Source organism: Aedes aegypti, chromosome 2, assembly GCF_002204515.2.
Source record: "Aedes aegypti strain LVP_AGWG chromosome 2, AaegL5.0 Primary Assembly, whole genome shotgun sequence".
In the NCBI taxonomy this organism is placed as follows: Eukaryota; Metazoa; Arthropoda; class Insecta; order Diptera; family Culicidae; genus Aedes; species Aedes aegypti.
In genome coordinates this window covers 424482349-424498430 of record NC_035108.1, presented here as the reverse complement: position 1 = coordinate 424498430, position 16082 = coordinate 424482349, and the positions used below count along the sequence as shown (strand labels likewise).

Genomic DNA, 16082 nt, shown 5'->3' with positions numbered 1-16082 from the left:
GCCCAGCAGCAAGCGTCAAGGTCAAAGGATCAAAAAGAACTAACCGATCACGCCACTTTTTCACTTACTAGACCAACGCGCGACATGTTTGATCCTGCCTTCGTCGCTCGCCCCCGTAGGAGCAAGCGTCAAGGTCGAAAGATCAAACAGAACTCGCTACATATATGGGTAAATTTGGATACACGAACTATGAGAGGAAGATCCTGACACCTATTCAAATGATTTTGAAAGATACGTCAATTTGAGGTAATTCACTACTTCGGCATCATTCCTCTTTTCTTTGCAACTACATTCATAGTACTATTCTATCAAACAAATAATGGTTTATTAGCATCAATCTGATAGGATTTTGAAGATTTATAATCAATGAATATTGTCAGATTTATTAACAATGCTATAATGCAGTACTAAATACAGTTTCACGATTACATTCAAAAAAAGATGTTAGTGATTAAATTTTGTACGTTTTCATGAAATTATCGATATGTCGAACAAAAAAAAACCTAACCTATAATTTAAAATTTCATAACCTTCTACAGAACAGAACAACCACATATAATCTGAAACTTAATAATTTGATTTATTACTCAAACTTAAATAAAAAAAAACCGTCTGAAATAAACGAGAACAAAGATAAAAGTTTTTCCTGACAAATCGTTAGTTTGTATAATTCTTGTGATATTGATCCCAAGCCTAGATATCTTTTTTATAAAAATCTCATCAAAAATAAAACTAGTGCCCCTTAAAAACCCACCACACGAAAGCTTAGACTTTTCCACTAAAATGGTCTCTCTGGGCTGGTCTAAAGATAATTTTCCTTTTTCTCCATGAAAATTAATCTTTCTAGAAGCTCCAGATATTCTTCGCTACTATTTACACTATTGCATTCTTCAGGATTCTTCTTAGCGAAATCCTTCAAGAAGTCTTGTAGCGGTTTCTCCAGAGGTTTCTTATAGAAATCGTAATAATTCCAGGAATTCGTTCAGAAATTATCCAGTTCTTTCTCAAGGGATGCTTAAAGACAATTTACACCGTCTTCAGCCATAGGCTGCACAGACTGAACATAACTAACATTAGACAACGGACACATGGAACGACCAGTGGACCAGTAAAGAATTTTTCGATTGACGAAAAGTTTTCTCCGACTGGGGCGGGTATCGAACCCACACTCCGTAGTACAATGCGTCTAAACGACTGACAATATCTCCAGGAAATTACAACATGGCCCAAGCAAACGAGTTTCGTGCCTCGTTTTTCTCTTTCTTTCGATCTGTGCGCGTTTTGCCGGGCAGTGCTTTGTGAAGCACTAGTGAGTCGGCTTGTTTTTCTAAACGGCGGAGTAGAAGTTTTTTTTTTATTTCGCGCGTTTTGCTGGGCAGTGCTTTGTGAAAGCCCAAACATTCATGCTTTTTGTGTAAGGTGACCAGACGTCCCGGATTATCCGGGACAGAAGAATTTTTAAGTTGACAGTATAGTGTCAATACTTTTTAATTCAATTAACTGAGTATATAGTACATGTCTTAGATTGAATATGAATGTAAATTGCACATCAAATAGAGTCAGCGCTTCAATGAGGATGAGATCTGACAAGCGTCCCGGATTTTTTCCGGGACGCATCTGGTCACATTATTTTTGTGTCTTGTAATTAGAGCGATTATTTGCGTAAAAAGCAAAAGTGTTATTTTCCCGTGTCTCCAGAGTCTAAGTATTTTCCCGCCTCTCAGTTAGTCTAAGTCCACGTTTGTCAACAGGGCTATCAAAGCTACCAAAGATGAGAAACAGTGGTCGAAGTGAAGCTGAAAGTAAATTGTGGCTTCTCAGTCAAGGATGAAGAATCAATTGGTGAACTCGTTTCATATTTTTATTTCAAATGTGTTAAATATGTATGATTACACATTTTATCGTTGAACACATTTTTACCCGTGTGCCGTGTGACCTTCATTATTGACAAAGTATTTTGAATTAGATATATCGTTTAGTAGATTTTCACCTTCTTGATGTGGAACAGTGTCTTGAACAAATATGACATTGAGCAGAGTCGCTCGCTGTCACTATCAAAGCTGATTTGTACAGGCCGCGATACATTTCGGATCATTCTATATCATATCAACATCATGCTGTGCTGGATATCACTGATGGGTTAAGTTTAGCTTTATATTAGGCAAATGAAATGGCAATTAGTAAAAATAGTTTGGATAATTGTCACGTGATCACTCATTCTGCGGTGATTATGATCTAGAGTGCGATGTCGCCTCATTGCTGTTCAATCAAAGTGACATTGATAACTCGCAAGTGATATTGATAGTTTTGGTACATCATCCATCAACTGATATGACTGATATAGATTACTCCAGAATTTGAGGTTCGAAAAGTTTAATTTACAATTATTTTCTCCGGAAAGGCTGAAAAGCAGGCCATGGATTACAATGGGGCAACAACGGCTGGGCGGAAGTGCGGGTTCAACAGGGGCATAGGTATACCTAGAAGCAAGCGAAAAGAAATAAAATTAAACCGAATGTGTTTGATGACGGTGACGGACGATCTCGTCGTTCGCGCGAGAGTATCCACCATCAAGCACAACGAGCCGAGAGAGCCGTCGCCGTGGTGCGTCCATCTTGTGAGCGCTCACTGCTTGCGAATTTGAACGGAATGCTTTCCCGATTCAGTCAGTTTCTCACCGTCGTCGTAGTCGAAGCAATCTAGTAAGCGGAGCGTCGGTAAGCGTCGCCGTCGTCTCGCGTCACCGTCGCCTATTGTGATTGGTGTTTGCTTTTCATTGTAATTGAACGGTAATCGGATTGCTTGGGTTTAAATCGGTTTTTTGTAAGGAAGTGATAATAACAATAATTAAAAGGCGGAAATTTCTTATGAATGAGTGCTGTGAGTAATCGACGAACGTGAAAGCTACTCATTGATCTAGTCGTAGGATAACTGTAATTTGAGTGGCGTTCAGACTGTGACAACAAAACAAATGCAATTACAACACACAAATAATGATTGTGTAATGAACTTAGGGGGTGAGCCATGCAAGCGTCGCCATTTACTACGATTTGAATTGGTGCTGCTGCCGTTGTCGTTGTGCGGCTCTACTGCCTGGCTGGTGCTTCTTTTTGTCAGCTTTGCGCGCGGGGTCTTTCCAGTGTTTTAATCTGATTCCTTCCGAATAAATTTTGCGCTCGTTCATACGAAATACCACCAATTCGCTCTTTGCACTCTACATCGCGGCTCTGATGAGTGGTCGGTCGCCTCCAGCGGTGGGTTCTTCGGACGGTGCTCTGTGTCGTGAAGGTCTGCGCGCTGGCTGCACACAACATACTCGCCACGGTGTGTCTGGAATAGTTATTAGCGAAAAAAATGAATATATTCTGCACCCACCATTCGAAAGATATGGTAGGATCGGTGTTCCCTTAGTAGATAGTCCGCTATAGTCGCACTAGTGGTTTTTTACGGCCGTTTTGCTATAAATCTTTGCTCCTGACCTTCATAGGAGCTATTTATGTAAGTACCATTGATACATACATAGCTCGATTTTGTTCAAAAGATGATCGAGGTAAATATTATTATTTATTATTTATTTTAACCAATAATTTTGAAAGAGGGAATAAAATCCCAATCGAGGTAAATAGTTTTATTTAAAATTTACGATCCCTCGCACCTAAAGTGAACCTATTGTTCCTAAAGTAGCTACTTAGATAAACTATTTTTTTTAAACAAAATAGTTGATGAATTAAGAACTTTTTCACATCAATCGAAAGCTTTTAATCCAAACAAGTTTTGTAAAAATAAGGTTTTGATTTGTATTTTGCTTACGCCGTGAAGCTAGTGCTACTATAGAAACGAAAATTAGAAATAGTGCTATTGTAGGCACATGTGTTCCTATAGTGACACAAGCGAACAAATACTAAAATATGAGTTTTCGTAGTTTTCAAAAGATAAAAAGCTTTCAGATGGTGTTTAAATAATACTGCTTGCTTTATTTTTCGATTTCATTTGCTCTTAGCCACGAGACTTTAGGTACATCGACCCTAACCCAGCATCCTCACCTCTCGGGAATTTGAACATGTTTCATCGAGGGAAATGGAAATTCAGTTACATCGTCTCTGAGAATGTATAGATATTTTATCGACGGAATCACAAGTTACAGTGGTTTGTGTATTTAACATCATATTCACATGGTTTATTTTGGGGTTCATTTTTTATGCATATGTCACCTCAAAAAATATGTCAACAAAAGTTAAATATTGAATATCCGATTTTAGTTGACAGCAATCTTTCGTCGAGTCGAGTCGAGTCTACAGTTGAGGTCGAAATACGCGTATCTGTCAAAGGATACAAACTCTAGTGAAATTAAATGGTATAGTACTAAATTCGGTTTTTTCATCTACTTATAGGTATTCTACTAAACAGCTCGAAGATTTATTATAATTTTTCATGTGGCATATGCACTGTAACTAGTGATGCCGCCAAAGAAATATTTTCAAATTCACAGGGAAAATGCTTAAATATCACAGCTTCCGATGTTGAATACGATCCTGATCGTTAAGGCCCAAAGGCAATAATAGCGAAACGGCAACGGAAGCGAAATCAGTCCGCCAGCATGAACTATAACATGCTTGTCGACTTGGTGTTGGTTCACTTTCATTCTTTGACAGCTCATTCGAAATGCTGCGATCAAATCACCATAACTTCCATTTCCATCGATGAAACATTTTCAAATTGATAGAGCGGTTGCTGAGATACCATATCTCGCGTTCAGTATCATAAGGGTGAAACCGCAATGATTGATTTCTTGTCATAGATTCTCTTAAGTTAACTTAAACAGGCGACTGTTTTCGACTGCTATTCACCGCAGATACACCTGTATGATACTGAACGCGAGATATCTTTCAAAAACATCATAGATGGTCACTTTTTGTCGTTAATAACAGTTCCAAACACACCGTGACTCTGGATCATGAACACTATGTGACGCGCGCGTGTATTGGTTCTCTTGTGAAGAAGCGGCGCATCGCGCGGCGGCGATTTCATTCCGAAAAACAACACTACATTCGTTTAGTGAGAGGGCCGGAAAAAAAATAAATATTTGTGTATGTGTATACACATTTAATATGTGTATACAATAATTCTAAGGTGATTTTCTTCACGTTAGGGCGATGACATATTGCAGGAGTAGAGAAGGGATAAAAGGAGAGAAGAGAAAAGAGTCAAAGCTCTCTCAATGCAAACTATATGGAAAACGCGCTTACCTGATATACTAAAGGAGAAGTGAAGAGGTTGAAAGAGTTCTGTTGATATTATTTGCTGCTTCGACGCGCAAGAACGCTAGTGAACGCTAGAGGAATATGATATGACTGCGCTCGTTCTTGGCGTAAATGGAGCACGGATCAGAACGTTTGCTAGTAAATTAAATCCACAAATAGGGAATTTTCTAATTAAATGAATTAACTTTTGTAACTTATCATAATTACAACTGATTTATTGATAAACTGTTACCGTGATTAATCAAAATCCGGACAGGACCAATATCCGGACACTCTGGTGAAATTCAATAATTTCAATGTTAAATATCCTTCCTAGTGTGAGAATATTATTCCTACTATTAATGTTAACTATTGCTGACCATTGTAACATGAATCGACATCAAGTTAGTCTTGTAAATCATTAACAAAGACAAAAACAAAAGTCGGTTCCGCTAGGACGCGTTTGCTTTCAAAATTAACGATAACCAAAGAAATTCTACTCAATGCGCCATCGCGTTTCGGCGATTCATCACGCGTTTGTTACGTGCTTATCATATGTGATTTATGTTCTGTAGTGATTTGTTTATATTTTGTTCTCGGTAAAGTCAATTGTTTCGAAGAAATTAATGAAATGCATGTAATTCTGTGCTAGAAAAAGACTGTCCGGATACTTATATGTGTGGTTTCGAATCCTGAAACAGTGTGTCAGCATACAATTTTTCAAAGTTCAAAAAGAAATACAACATCCCGACCAACCAGTCTTCATAATTCTTCATAGATCTTTGACCAAAGATGGCGATCGCTAACGGTTCAAAACGAATCTATATCGATCGCTATCGAAAATCACTGACTGGTTGACCGGGATCATAATTGTTCGAAAACCTGGAAAACTCGTTGAATGTTATACCGATGTGATTTTAAATAGTATTAACTGAAAATGTTTGTAAATTATGTGTAATTATTGGGGGAACGACGCACATATCACAAGTAACCTACGTTTTATGATGTTTCTGTATAATCCAACAGAGGAACAACATTATTTTTACAAATCCATGAATCTTTGTATCGTGATATCAAGGTATGTTTAATGGTTTTTATTTTTTTTAAGAACAACTGCGATTTTTTGAATGTCCAGATTTTGATTCATGTGTCCGGATTTATGGACACGACATGATGCAGAATTAACTCAATTTTCATTAAATTCATTGTAAATTTGGTGAAAATTATCAAGTTCTAACCTAAAAGCTATCATCCCAAAGTAATACATAATAAAATAACGATTAACCAATCGTATGCAAGCATTTGAATATGTGTATCATCTTAGGTGTCCGGGTTTTGATGCATCACAGTAATCAGTATTTTTGTTTTCTATATTATTTTATTGCTTTCTCCAGTTGATAACTACTTCAGAACATCTTTTATCATTAAATGTGGTGGAAGAATCCCTACTTGGTATTGTTGGCGAAAATGAAAAACTGTTTTCGATCGAAATGGCATTTGAATATAAACAAGAACAGGGGTGAATAATATTTTGCTTGTTCAGCACTAATCTCTCTTTTAAATATCTATATTTTTTAACATTTTTATTACAATCATGAATAATTATAATTCGTCAATCATATATTCCCTATTTCTATTTGTCTTGTTTTCTGTATACATTTTCCTCATAAATCGAGATAAAAAGATGTCGAGGAATATGATCAGTTGATCATGTAAGCTCAGGCTTTGATTTAAACTTTCATCAGTTTGAATATTCACTCTTGTATAATTTTCAGAGTACTCTTGGCTTTATGTGACTCCATTTTGCTGATTTGAAGAGCAGATTGTTCACTGTTAGATGATTTGACAGCAAATAAACAGAAATACAGAATGATAATACTGACATCTAAATTAGAAAAAAAAATCAGATGGATTTTCCATCGAAATTTGAAATTCAAGGCAAAAGCAATATTCTCCGTCCCAACCTCACCTATCTAAAATAATCTATCCAGCCCAATGTGAAACAAAACCAAAACAACGCCATTATGGGTTCCGGGCAATTCGATCGGATAAACCTTAAGTAACTGTTTGTAAAACGCCTCTAAAAACAGGAACTCTTCCTAGAGTTCTTGATTACGATTCAATATCAAGCCCCAGTTCAATAAAATTTTGTGAAATATTGTGTGCAACACTATCATCCAAAGAATTGCTGTTCCATTACTCGATATTTCCATGAGTCGATGGTCCCTTCAATATCGACTCATGGAGGTTTCACTGTATCTAGATATTTTGTGCAACACTATGGCTTACGTAAAACAAACTTGCTCCTTGTGGATCACTTGTCAATGCGGTATATAAAAAATCGACAAGGCATGTTTGATGAAATCTCAAACTATATTACTTAGTACAGACAGAAAGCGAGGATGTGAAAGAGGAGCGTACGCGTTGAAGGTCTCTCCATGCATGTTGTATGAAAATCGCGCTTACCTGGCATACTGAAGCGATGCGAAGAGGGATGAAAAGTGTGGTCAAGCGTGAAAGCAGTTCGTGTGGTGCTTCGACGCGCGAAAACGCTTGAAGATAATTTGAACTATTATTGGCAGCACTAATATTGCGCGTGAATTTCGAACTGATGAAAACAGTTGGGAGTAAACTAAATTAACAAACACAAAAGAAAAGTTCTTTTTTATATTTGAAAAAAAAAAAATGTGTGCTTTGTACCACTGAACTGATCTTATACATTAAATTCCCCAAAGCAAAATTATCACTCGGCCATTCCGTAGAAAAAAAAGGAAAACCACAATGTTCCATGACTTATAAATAAGAGAGTCGATTTGTTATCAATCATTAAAACCATAGCTTTTACTTCAATAAAACGGGAAATTGCTCTCAAATTTGATCAATTATTACCCGTTCGGAAAATCAATATTTACTTAAAAATTAACTGCAATTGGAACCATTCGTGATCTTGTTTATAATATCGATGATTCAAGTTTAGAAAAGATTCCCATAAACCATTTAAAGTACTCGTAGAAAAGGTATGCAATTAACATACTATTTCATTCCATAGATACAAACATGATATTATATCTATAACTAGTGTATTGTTTAAACTTCCAGTCGTCGCGCGGTTCACCACCGTCAAAACCACTACACTGCTGTTGAGGACGAAAAGCGAGTTTTTTTTTTCAAAAGTGTTGTACAAAATACAACAGCGCGACGACTGAAGTGTTAAGTGAATTTTAAGAAATTTTTCGTTCATAACAGCAGAAGTTTAATAATGTAATTTTGATTGGAAAAAGGCATTCAATTTCAAAATTCTCGAAAATTATAACTTTTTGTTGAAAAAATATTCGGTAGGCTTGATAGATATCATTTTTTTAATTTCTTTATTTGTATCATTTCAAACATTACATTCATTTCTTCTGTGTGTTCTGTGTTATTAGATAACACTAGCATCCTAATTCTGTAAAACAAATTTAAGATTTTATTAACAACATATTACATTTCATTTGCTGTAGCAGTTCAGATTTTTAACAGGTGAGTTGATTTCACCTGCTTATAAGAGAAAAAACACGTTTTAAATTTACTTAACTTAACTTAACCTAAAAATATAACGCATTAATCGTGCCTGAAATTATCAATTATTTTATTTGACATTTGTTCCAATATTTCAACATTGGATATTTTATGTAACACATTAGTACTATACAAGGGAGGAAGCTTCAGAATCATTTTCAAAATTTTATTTTGAATTCTCTGAAGAGCTTTTTTAAAGACAATTTACACCGTCTTCAGCCATAGGCTGCACAGACTGAACATAACTAACATTAGACAACGGACACACGGAACAACCAGTGGACCAGTGAAGAATTTTTCGTTTGACGAAAAGTTTTCTCCGACTGGGGCGGGAATCGAACCCACACTCCATAGCACATTACGCCTAAACGACTGACGCCGCTAACCGCACGGCTACGAAGCCCACATTTCCTGGTTACAATCACAACAGCTAGTCCATATTGATACAGCATACAGCATGGTTGGTCTGAAAATTTGTTGCATATCAAAAGCTTGTTCTTAAGACAAAGTTTTGATTTTCTATTAATAATGGGATAGAGACATTTTACATATTTGTTACATTTGACTTGAATGACCTCAATGTGATTTTTGAAAGTTAAATTCTTATCTTGCATGAGCCCTAGATAATTACCTTCATCTGACAAATTTATTGGAACCCCTCTCATCGTGTCAACATGTCTACTTGAAGGTTTCAAATAAAGAGCTTTTGGTTTACGTGGGAATATTATTAGTTGAGTTTTGGAAGCATAAGGAGAAATCTTCCATTTTTGCAAGTATGAAGATAAAATATCCAAACTTTTTTGCAATCGACTACAGATGACACGCAGGCTTCGTCTTTTGGCGGAGAGGCCTGTGTCATCCGCAAACAAAGATTTTTGACATCCCTGACTCTGGTAAGTCAGATGTGAAAATATTGTATAATATTGGACCCAAAATGCTGCCTTGGGGAACACCCGCTCTTACAGGAAGTCTTTCAGATCTGGAGTTCTGATAATTAACTTTAAATGTACGGTTTGACAGATAACTTTGAATTATTCTAACAATGTATGTTGGAAAATTGATGTTTTTTAATTTTACGATCAAGCATTCAGTGCCAAACACTGTCGAATGCTTTTTCTATATCTAGATATGCAAGACCAGTAGAATAGCCTTCAGATTTTTTGGAATGAATAACTTTTTTTATACACGTAAAAGTTGATGAGTGGTCGAATGTCCATTGCGGAATCCGAACTGTTTATTGGCAAAAAATGAATGTTCGTTGATATGGGCCATCATTCTGTTCAAAATGACTTTTTCAAAAAGTTTACTGATGGAGGAAAGCAAACTGATTGGACGATAGCTAGAAGCTTCTGCAGGATTTGTGTCTGGTTTCAAAATTGGTACAACCCTAGCATTTTTTCATTTGTCAGGAAAATATGCTAATTGAAAACATTTGTTAAAAATATACTTTCGGGAAGTTTCTTGATGAGGATGTAAAAAATTCCATCATCGCCAGGAGCTTTCATATTTTTGAATTTTTCAATAATAGTTCTCATTTCTTCCAAATCAGTATCCCAGGAATTTTCGAAAACGTTCTCTTGATTGAGAATATTTTCGAAGTCCTGAGTAACTTGATTTTCTATTGGACTAGTAAGTCCTTAATTAAAATTGTGCGCGCTTGCGCAAACTGCATAGAAGTTTTCTTCTTCCAATGCCAGTATTGGCTTCTGAGGTTTTTTTTTTAATTTTAGATAATTTCCAAAAATGCTTAGAGCCAAGGTACAATTGAGAAATTTTATTTTCAAAATTTTTGTTTCTTAATTGAGAAAAACGTTTCTAGTTTTCTTATTTATTCTGTTATATTTTTCTCCAATTTTTATGTTGTCCCGCCCACGCAGTTACGGATCACCCACAGTGACGGATCACTTTGGCGTTCAACATCGAATAACTTGCCCAAAACATAAACGTTTACGTAAAACATGTTTTTCCCATGTTATACTATTTGTCTTCTACCATTTGTAATGTTCAACCGCTAAATAACGGTGTATTTGACAAATGTTTAGTTGGTACCACATAGCTATCATTATATGGTCGTTTTCTGTAAGAAGTGCCGTCAGCATTCATAAGCTCCCACAGGTGGTAAAATTCAAATGTTATAGCATAAAACATGCTCGTTCGCTTCGATTCAGTATGAATTCATCATTGGAAAACATTTTTCTTGATTGTTGATTCTAAATACCAAATATTAGCACTTCTAACTAGTGATCCATAATATGGACCAGGAAATGATTGTTTACTACGGTTATGGATCACATCCAAAGAATGTAGATTTCTTCGCACGCCATCGAGAAGCAGTCTTCCTGCTTGATGAGAAATGATTTTAACAAACTTGATACATTCTACAGAGTCGCCTTTTCAGGCCTCTGTTGATGCGAATGGGGCATGGGAAAGGAGAAGAAACCGAATAGAGCAGCCGTGCGCGCTCTCTCTCCGGTCGCAGGCAGCATGCTGTTGCCGAAGCACAAAATCAATGAAAACACGGAGCGCATTGAAACTCTTTCGAAACCTCTTCCAGTATGCCATACCAGTTTTACCTCTTCTCTTCTCTTTTCGCCAACACTTCACTTCACTTCTCTTCTCTTTCAATATGTCATCGCCCTTAAATGTTTCAGATGCATTTTTTCGTGCTCTCGCACGCCAAAAAGGCAGCCATTTTGACTGCTCTCAGTGTGCGGTGCTGCGCTCGATTGTGTCGCATCACCAGTAGCGACGGCGGTTCGAAGAAAAAAGAAAAAGACACATACGACGGGAGAAGCGCCGCGCGACAAAAGCGTGAGGCGGCCAGACCGTGTAGAATACGCGAAGACAACGACCGCGCGTTCGATTCGTCTCTCCGAGGAACGCTAATCGAGTGAAGTTTTAATAGGATCATAAAGATTGATTTCTTTTATTGGGTTGGAAGATATTTTTATCAACAACAGTTCGGTGAGTGGTGGGAGTTGATATTGTTATCTGAATTGCGGAAGCCTAGCTCGTGTAAACAAACAAACAGCTGTGAAAAGTGCGTATGTGTGTTGTTGCTGGCAGACACAGAGTGTATTGCTGTCTACATTGAAAAATATTGAATCTCGTTTTCCCACGTTTCTTCGTGTGCTAAGTACATGTTAAGCTTATCAGTAGTGACAAGTGACTCATGTTGATTCATATTTCGCGATTATTCGGCCTATACAATAATAATCAAAGAAGATAAACCGTTTTCCTGGCAATGAGCCCGGTCGCCATTGGCGATATGCTCGTGCTCGGAATTCTCTTTGTCTACACAACGCCCATGCAAGTGGATAGCTAGCAGAGAACAGGGCGAACCAGTCAACCGCACGGCAAATACGGCGTTCGGGTTCATCTCACCAACCACCGGTCTTGCGAAAAGGTAAGGCCAACAGGCGCGCAGATATATTGAACCATTTAGAAAAATCAATATTCTTCCATAACACATTCTGAACTCTCCTCGGGAGCTTGGTGTCTTTTTTCCGTCCCGTTCCCTGTGCGATTCGCCTTATTGCTTGCTTGCTTGCTGCCTGTTCAAACTTCATCGTTGTCGTCGTCGTCGTCGTCGTAGTTGTAGCCGACGACGTCGTCTTGCTGTTCCTTCTCCTCCCCCAAACCATCATCGGTCCTTCTCACTTTGGGATCGAGGTTGGGTTATTAGAGAAGCGCTTCGGCTTCATCGCCACTCTGGTTGTGCCTTCGCCTGACACCCACCTTCACCACCACCGCCACCTGCTCCAGCCGCAGACTCGATATTCCGCGTGAGCATGGGCGTAGCTAGGCGGTCGAATAATCACAACAATAAGTTATCAAACTACACGCAAGATGACCACTTTGTGCGCCCTTCGTATGTCATCGAAACACAATGGAGGAGTTTCACTGTCGACGGAGTTTCACTGTCGACTTACGTGAAAAATTGCGACAGAGTTCAATTTGTCTGCTGTATAATGGGTCCATTTAACGATTTAAATTATTATAGATTGGAAGAAGTAATGACCAATAATTAATCCGGAGTTCCTCCGATTCCTTACAGTATGCAGTTGTCGGTATATATTAGTATATGATACACACAGTTCGAACGGGACGTGTAAATTTCTGAGACATAATGCACATTAGACCTGTTCACTTTTTGAAAAAAGTTATCCAACTCTCTGTGCCACATTGAATTCTAAGCTTATTTATCAAAACAAGTTATCTGTATTTGTAATTGTATTTGTATTTATTGTTAGCTATTGTGTACGATAACTTGCTGTTTATACAAACGTTTGCTCAAGTCAAGGAAAAACAAAAAATGAGCCAATTTGGTAAAGTTTTAGTGGTGTATCAAATCGATTTTGTGGTTTTTTAAACTTTTTCCCCGAAATGCGTTCCTGAAACCTAGAAATATTATTGAAAATGATTCGAAAATACTACTAGCCTTTTGCTAACGCAATATTCTATCACTTTGCCGAAGACACTAGGGTGTTTTGACCGCTTCTTCATTATGCTTTTAACGAAATTAGTCAAAAAATCTCGAAAAAAGCAATATATTTTTCCAGTTTGCCCCATAAATTACGATAAAAATCTTATTATATTTTGTATCCAATTCGACTATCTATTTGATCTAAGTGGTACGAACATATCGTTCATACATCATTTTCATGTGAGAATTGATTTTCACTGCGAAATAATTGAAAGTGTATCACTCTATACCCCAAAATCTCATAGGGTTGTCAACACAAATACACTCTATGAAAACCTCAGTTACCCATGATTTAGATGTCATGTCTTTGGACCCTACAGTCTATCGCTATCGGCTCAAAATAGAGTTGATGGTAAGGTTTGGGCCTGAAGATCAGAAGATTCATGGTTCAAGTACATGGGATAATCATTTTTACTTTATTTTTACACCAAGCTAAGATTTGTAACTATTTGACCTGATTTGAAACATTTGCATGTTCAAATTTCACTCACACGGGATGAAATCTTTTGTTCCTTAATACAGCACCATTCTTAAAAAGCACGTTACATGAAGATCTACTTTTTAATATATAAAGGCAACTACAAGTGATGACTCAAGTTAAATCAGCGTAGCAACAGCCTTGAGAACTAGAGCTCTAATGAGTCTTCCAGTCTTTGAAGACTAAACCAACATGGTACTAAAAAACCTAAATAAAGCTAATAGTTATATTCTATCAAGCATCGCATCAATGATCGAATTGCACGGGCTTATTCACAAATTCCATGACGCTGAAAAGGGGTCGTGGGTGACTTCATGATATTACGGCTCATACAAAACTTGTAGAATATTCATACAAAAATCTTTACGATGGGGGGTGATGATAAGCTACGATTACTGTTGATTATGGAAAAAAGATTATTCCTTGTACTTGAACCGTGGATCTTCTGATCCTTAGAACCAAACCTTACCATCAACTCTATTTTGAGCCGATGGCGATAGACTGTAGGGTCCAAAGACATGACATCTAAATCATGGGTAACGGTTGTTTTCATAGAGTGTATTTGTGTTGGCAACCCTATGAGATTTTAGGGTATAGAGTGATACACTTTCTGTTATTTCGAAGTGAAATCCATTTCTCACATGCAAATGATGTATGAACGATATGTTCGTAATTCGCAGATCAAATAGATAGTTGAATTGGATACAAAATATAATAAGATTTTTATTGGAATTTATGGGGCAAACTGGAAAAATATATTGCTTTTTTCGAGATTTTTTGACTAATTAAGTTAAAAGCATAATGAAGAAGCGGTCAAAACACCCTAGTGTCTTCGGCAAAGTGATAGACTATTGTGTTAACAAAAGGCTAGTAGTATTTTCGAATCATTTTCATTGATATTTCTGGGTTTCAGGAACGCATTTCGGAGAAAAAGTCCAAAAAATCACAAAATCGATTTGATACACCTCTAAAACTTTACCAAATCGGCTCATTTTTTGACAGATAATTTGTTTTGATAAATAAGTTCAGAATTTGATGTGGCAAGGGTACCTTAGAAAAAGTGAACAGGTCTAATGCACATAATTGGAGCGTGGAATATCATAGATATTTACATGTAAACTTCAATTATATGTCATGTAATCCAGCAGGATTCTGTTTGATTACGTGACATATAACACATTTTTACATGATTACAGAATTAATTTACATGACGTCATGTTTACATCGCATAAATGAAGTTTACATGACGTGTAATCTTCATTATTTTTAACAGTGCAATTTCTCTTATACGATTGTCGGATTATATAAGGATATAATACAATTTCCCTAATTATCTAAGGATATGATACAGTTTCTCAAAAGTATGGGTTTGGTGGTCTAATGACTACCATTTCTGCTTGGTAACCATGGGTTGAATATCAAGCTCCGTCCGTATGTAGACTACTTTGTAGATGTGTACCTTGGCTGTACAATCTGTATCTATCGATATCTTTCACTCCTCCATCTTTCATTCCTTTCACGCTCATTCGTATGATCTAGCAATCGTTAGAATCAGAAATAGTTTGCAAAAATTTTAGAGTGCTGGAAAAGTGTGAAAAAAGTTAACGTTTGAATCGGATTATCTTGAGGTAAATGAATATGCGCACTGAAGACACCATCATGATTCGACGTAACCCTGTGCTGCTATTGCACTTTGAAGGAAACCTACAGAAAGTCCATAAGGAAATCCTTTTTGGATTCCCGTAAATATTAACCTTCTAATTCTCCCAGCTATTATTTCTAGTACTTTTCCTAAGGGTTCTTCCGAAAATTTATTCTGTAATAGCCCTAAATTATTCCACCACGTCATAGTTTGTTGAATTTAATATTAATATGGGGTCATGCACAAATAATGTCACGCTCCAAGGTGTGGGGAGAGGGGAGTATTAGCGTGATAAGACTTACAACACTTTTTAAAGGTCTTATACCAAAAGCTGGATAAGAGAGAGGGTCGAAAAGGTTCTAATGTAGCGTGACATAATTTGAGTACCATCCCTTAAAAAAAATATAAGTGTCTTAAAGTTTTTTTCTGACCATTAAGAAATGACCTGTCCAAAATAATTCTTCAGCAATTTTTCGAATATTCTTCGAAATATTTAGTAGAGAATTTCACTAGTGAACCTTCTATAAATTTCCCTAGAAATTGATCAAAATGCATCAGCCAAGACCTAGCCTTATTCGCGGTTTTGCATCATTTTGCCACCAGTTCTCTCTAAATTGAGAATCTTTTTCGATTTTGATCATTGGCCAGCTAGTTGATGAAATAATCTGATGTTCCTTG

At 36.9% G+C, this 16082-nt stretch overlaps 2 protein-coding genes across 14 annotated transcripts in view; both read left to right on the top strand.

The window, feature by feature from the left end:
• The window catches only part of LOC5573111 (zinc finger protein 624), a 73222-nt gene extending 72708 nt beyond the window's left edge, over positions 1–514 (top strand). Inside the window, exon 7 of the mRNA XM_021847536.1 lies at positions 161–514. The gene's annotated coding sequence lies outside the window, so the exon portion shown is untranslated. The remainder of the gene's footprint in view (positions 1–160) is intronic.
• The window catches only part of LOC5573115, a 174472-nt gene that overhangs the window by 46851 nt on the left and 111539 nt on the right, over positions 1–16082 (top strand). Inside the window, exon 1 of one of the 13 annotated variants that reach the window (XM_021847517.1) lies at positions 2663–2717. The exons of 4 other annotated variants lie outside the window; for them this stretch is intronic. The gene's annotated coding sequence lies outside the window, so the exon portion shown is untranslated. Of the gene's footprint in view, positions 1–2662; positions 2881–11679; positions 11763–11813; positions 11935–11977; positions 12205–16082 lie in introns of those variants that run through there. 8 more of the 13 variants (XM_021847528.1, XM_021847527.1, XM_021847514.1 and 5 more) reach the window with 8 other exon arrangements.